Genomic DNA, 5493 nt, shown 5'->3' on the forward strand with positions numbered 1-5493 from the left:
TGGAACAACTAATCATGTAAAATCTTAAGCATGTAACACAATTACATCTATCACATATAATACATGTAACATATCATGTGTGACAAGTTTATTATTCTAGTTATCAATAACTAGTTACTCTTACTTAGGTCACCAATGACACGACTGACTCAATGTATACATACATGACACTACATGCATGCGAGTTCATTAACGTAGTTACCGGAACTAACTGAGTTTAGCTAACGGAGTTAACCTGAAAATTGGCAGTTGTCACATCATCCCCTTGTTAAAAGAATTTTTGTTCCGAAAATTGTATAATGTCGCTCAAAGGCTGGAAAGGAAAGAGAGGAAATAAAAAAAAATCATATTGTCACATAAATTAGACTAAAAATTGTTGTAAGCTCAACTGCATGATGTGTATGACATGCTTGCCATATCGTATAAGTGCTGATAATATATAAACCTAAATGTATGCCGAATCTAGTGGTACAACATCTTTATGCATAGTTAATAAATGTTTTGAGATCCAAAAAGTTTAAATATTGTTGTGTGTAGGAATGCCGATCTAGCGATTTGAGGGTTAAGACCTAATTTTGCTTTATTTTCTTGGTGTTTCGTATAAAGCCTTTGACTTTCTCCACGCGATATTACAGTATTATCCGAATTGATTGTTAAGGCTTATCCAACTTCAACTTATTTTACTTCTTTTATTTTCAAAATGGAATCTTATCTACGTGTAGTAATAACGATCTTAAGGAAAAATTTTAACCTTCTACTTTCTTTTTTCTTTTTGTTATTTTTGCATGGCTCACAGCTAATCATGTTAAGAAAGGAAATATATGTACATGTGAAAAATCATTGTATAAAGATATAAAAATTATGTCTGGTAGATGGGGTCCACATATGATTTGTGTTTAATTGAACCATTATTATATATCGAAAAGCTACTGAAGGATTTGTATAGTTTAAAATGGACAATTATATCTACAATCATCATTGGATTATGTGCATAATAATGTTGAAATTTAAGTGTAGTTTAAGACGTTACTAGTCAATATGATTTCATGTCACGATCTTTCTGACAAAAATATGTACTTCTTATCCTATTTTGATTTGATTTTTTATTTTTATCTCAATATTTGAAAAAATTAAAAATATTCTTGGTGTCTTCTGATATAAAGTTTGAAAAGGCCAAAAAGATTTTAGGTGTGTTTTTATCTTAAATTTTTAAAATTCAAAAATATTTTATTTCTGTTTTATTTTTGATCTCCGAGCATTGCGAATTGAAATCTGGTAAAATCTTTTAATTTACTGTCTTGATAAAAATTCACGTGTTTTAAGTTAATATTTATGAATTTTAGATCAAAAATGGTTTTGATGGGTAATTTATGATTTCTACAAGGGTTTGAAGTGTAAAAGGCTTTATTCATTCATTATTTCGTTCTAATTCGCTATGAGTTTGTAACGAATGGAACTCATTCACTAGTTAATTCTAGCGAATGGGTTTCATTCGTTATATTCCTCATACACTTCCGCCTCATACTCTACGTTTTGTAGCGAATGTGAACACATTTGTTAGTATCTAAATGAATGTATAGCGTATGAGTAAACACATTAGTTAGTTGTATAACGAATGGACCCATTAGCTATCTTGATTTACATGCAAGTGTGCACGGAATATATAAACCCTGTAATAGAGGATGGTTTCTCATTCGCCTATCACTGTTACCTCGATAATCACTCTCACATAAACGAACTCTTGCAATTTTTTTTCAAAACCCAATTTAAGTCATATACTACAATTGTTCATCATCATTGATCATTAACAGGTATAAAACAATCTCGGTTGATGATTTAATTAAGTTATTGGACTGCTTATATAGGGGTTAATGCTTAATACCCTATCGGATCTAAAATGAACAAATTGACACTCAATGCATTAATTAAAATCAAATTATACGTCTATAGGATTTTATCGGTGCGTTTGCTTCATGTTTTGGTGTTAATGGTTATTGTTTGAAGGTTTTTCGAAAATTCAAATTGGCATGATGACTTTCTGGGATCCTGTGAATTTTGACTTTGACAACCGAGTCAATGAATTTATTCGTTATGATGTATTTCCGTGTTCATTCGCGATATCTTTACTTTCATTTGTTAATTGTGTAATGAATGAATCCTATTCATTATCTTTATTGGCGAATGAACTCATTCCTTAGAATTTCTAGTGAATGAGGATTTAATTCTTTAACGAATGATATATGGTTGTAGTACAATTAGCGAATGAGTCCATTCGCTAGTCTTCCTTAGCAAATGTAACTTGTTTCCATTCGTTACATAGTATATGTGTAGCGAATGTGGACGTGTTGGTCATTTTCAAAAATATTATAAGTTTTAATATGTTTGTTTGTGCAGATAATGGTTTAAAATCAACAGGTACATGTTCTTGAGGGTGAACAAGATCAACCTACAATTCAAGACGCTTAGATTATACAAGGTCAACAAATTAAGCAACCCGTTTCTAATCCCGAGCTCTATAAAGAACAAGTGGAAGAAGAACAGGTTGGTGATCGTTGGGTGGCTTACAGGAAGCACAACATTGTGGCTTACTTGGGTCAGAAATTCTTCGGTAGATCAATGTTTGGAGATGTTATTATGTTCCTACGTAGATCAAGGATCTATCGTGCTATTTCGACCAATCTACCAGGGTATTATAGTATCGTTAGACCATTCTGGGAGGCAACTCGATATGTTCCTGGCAAGAATCATATTGTGGCTACTGTTCAAGAAAAGTAGATAGTGACTACTGTGAAGCTTATTAGAGATGTGTTTGGAATTGGAGATAATGATAACTTTGTGTGTGAGTTTGACAAAGAGTTGATCAAGGGTTTTTTCATAAGGGTAAAGTATAATGGTGATCTTAACAAGTCTCAGTACGACAAAGCATACCATTGTGAGCAATACAAGTATTTGTTACATGTGTTGATTCATTGCTTGGGAGGTCATAGAGGAGGCTTTGATCAGTGTAAAATCATGTTACAATTTGCATTTGTCACTTTGGTTCTCAACAAACCGTTCAATTTCTTTGAGATGGTTTTTTATCATCTTAAAGAAAACTGCACTACGAAGACGCACAAGTTCTTGATGTATCTGCGTTTTCTTCAAATGATCATCAATCATCTACAGGCTAACTTGGTTAAATACCCGAAGAGTGAATATGATATTATTCTTCTCGAGCACATGAATGAAGAAACAATGCGAAGAATTCAAGTGTATCGGGGTCAGTCTGAATATTCAATGTAGAAGTATGAGAGGTTGATTGGACATATGACTAGTGAATTATATCATTCTCTACTTGATGGTCGTTGGATTCACTACGATTCAGATTTAGAACGTGAAGGTGGTGATGGAAATGCGTTTGCTAATGATGATGATGGACATGGCGGTCTAGGTGGTGTTTCGGCACAAAATCGAAAGGCAAATGGTAAGGCTATAGCAGCTGATTAGCCTAAGCCTAAAAGAACCAGTAGAGGTTTAGGGGTATTTTTTTTTAAAGATCCTAAAGAGAGGATTCCTGTTCCAGCTCGGAGTGTTTCTACTACTGTTTCTACTCTATCTACACAAGTGGTTACTACTTCTCTTAGTACTCCAGTTGTAACATTGTTGACAACAACTTCAGCGTATCCTCGTTTCACATCCATTCCAAGATCGGTGTTTCAATATGTTCAATCTCTGATGTCTACTTTTCTCCATAACAGACAATGACTACAACAAGTCACACAGTGCCTATTAAGCCGACGCAGAGGCTATATTATTCATTTATATCTTTCAATAGACCTCAAGGTTGAATGCAATTGATTCATTCAAATTTTTATAATTTTCCGGTGCAACACAAAATATTTCAGTTGGTGAATTTGGTGCATTTACAAGAAAACCAGATGTCTGCTGATTGTCAATTCCAAGAGAGTACACGTGCTGATCAAAGACAAATGATGAAGTCATTAAAATTTTTAAAACTTGGTTACTGCTTAGAGGGAGAAGATTGAATAACAAGATGAAGTGATCCTGCAGTTTCAGTGCAAAGATGATATGCCGTCTATAAAAACCTAACCTAACCTAGACACTCTAGTTTTAAATTTATAAACCTTGACTCACTTAATGCTAGAACACTAGATAGGAAAGTGTACCTATCGACTGTAGTAAAGCCTAATGAAGTCCTGATATTGAACATACATGACACTAGCGACACCTAAACTAGACTCTGGCTAATAACTAAAGTAAATTGATTTAATTAGTTTTTGTGTTTTTTTAATTATTAACTATAAACTAAATAATACATACACTAAAACTAGACACAGACAAATTGGGTTGAAACTTAAATAGGGAAACAACTACCTAGGCAAGGAATCCTACTAGCCAACTCGTAAACTCTCGGAATTGGATTTATAATTGGTAACCGGATTTCAAAAATATGAAACTTAAGGAATAACTAAAGTATCTAGATCGCCTCTCGTTTTCACCAACAATACCTAAGAACCTTAAATATCATGTAAAGCTCAATAGTTTAATGGTTCGGATCACCTCCCCGTCTTACCTTACCTAATAATGCTAAGGTACCCAAAGACTAAAACACCTCCCGGTCTCTTTAATCTCAAAGCTAGTTGGGTCTACCGACATATCCCAAGTTTAGTGTTGTTTTTTTTATTTAATCTCATATATAATAGTAGTTTTAAAAACCAATCTCAAATGTTTCTATCATTTTCCATTATTTGCAAAAAAATTCGTTAAAAACTCTGGACATTTTTAGAAAAAAAAAATTTGGATTTTCTTTTTAGATAAAAAAAAGTCAGTTTCTCATCCCCACATGTAAATGTCACATTGTCCTCAATGAGACAAGAAAAAGACAAAAAAATAAAGCAATCATTCAAATATAACTAAAGTGGAACAAAATCCCCTTGTTAATATGCGGATATGTCTCGCGAGTCGTGTCCCGTGTCATCCAATTCGAACAAAATCCTCACACTCCAGTGCTCTCTACCAAGTTGTCAATTACGAAAGAAAGCCGCAATCAATCAACAAATGACCCCCAACACTTGAATTAAACCATGTATCATCAATCATCCAATAGAATCGCTGAAGAAACCAGAAAGCAAGTAGAGAATCACCATCACAAAAGAGAAAGAAAACCAAAAATAAATAAAAAAAACATATTGTCAGGTTACCTCCTAGGAAGCGCTAAGTTTACAGAAGAGTCTTTAGCCGGACTCGCTCCTGAAATCTCAATCATGAGGCTTTTTTTTATCGAACCCCTATCTAACCCGATTAGTTCCACCCATTCAAAATTTTTAAACATATAACACACAGTAAAATTAAAAAGTAATTTAAAACATTCAAACGGGTCGGACCACCAATAGTTAAACTTACCTGGACCAAACCTAATACGTGGCATATAAGGAGGAAAATGGTTATTCTTGCATTTCAGTTTTATCAGTTAAACTTAATGTACTATTTTAG

This window comes from Bidens hawaiensis, unplaced genomic scaffold, assembly GCF_021521415.1.
Source record: "Bidens hawaiensis isolate Kalapana, Puna unplaced genomic scaffold, B.hawaiensis_p1.1 tig00013628_1, whole genome shotgun sequence".
In the NCBI taxonomy this organism is placed as follows: domain Eukaryota; kingdom Viridiplantae; phylum Streptophyta; class Magnoliopsida; order Asterales; family Asteraceae; genus Bidens; species Bidens hawaiensis.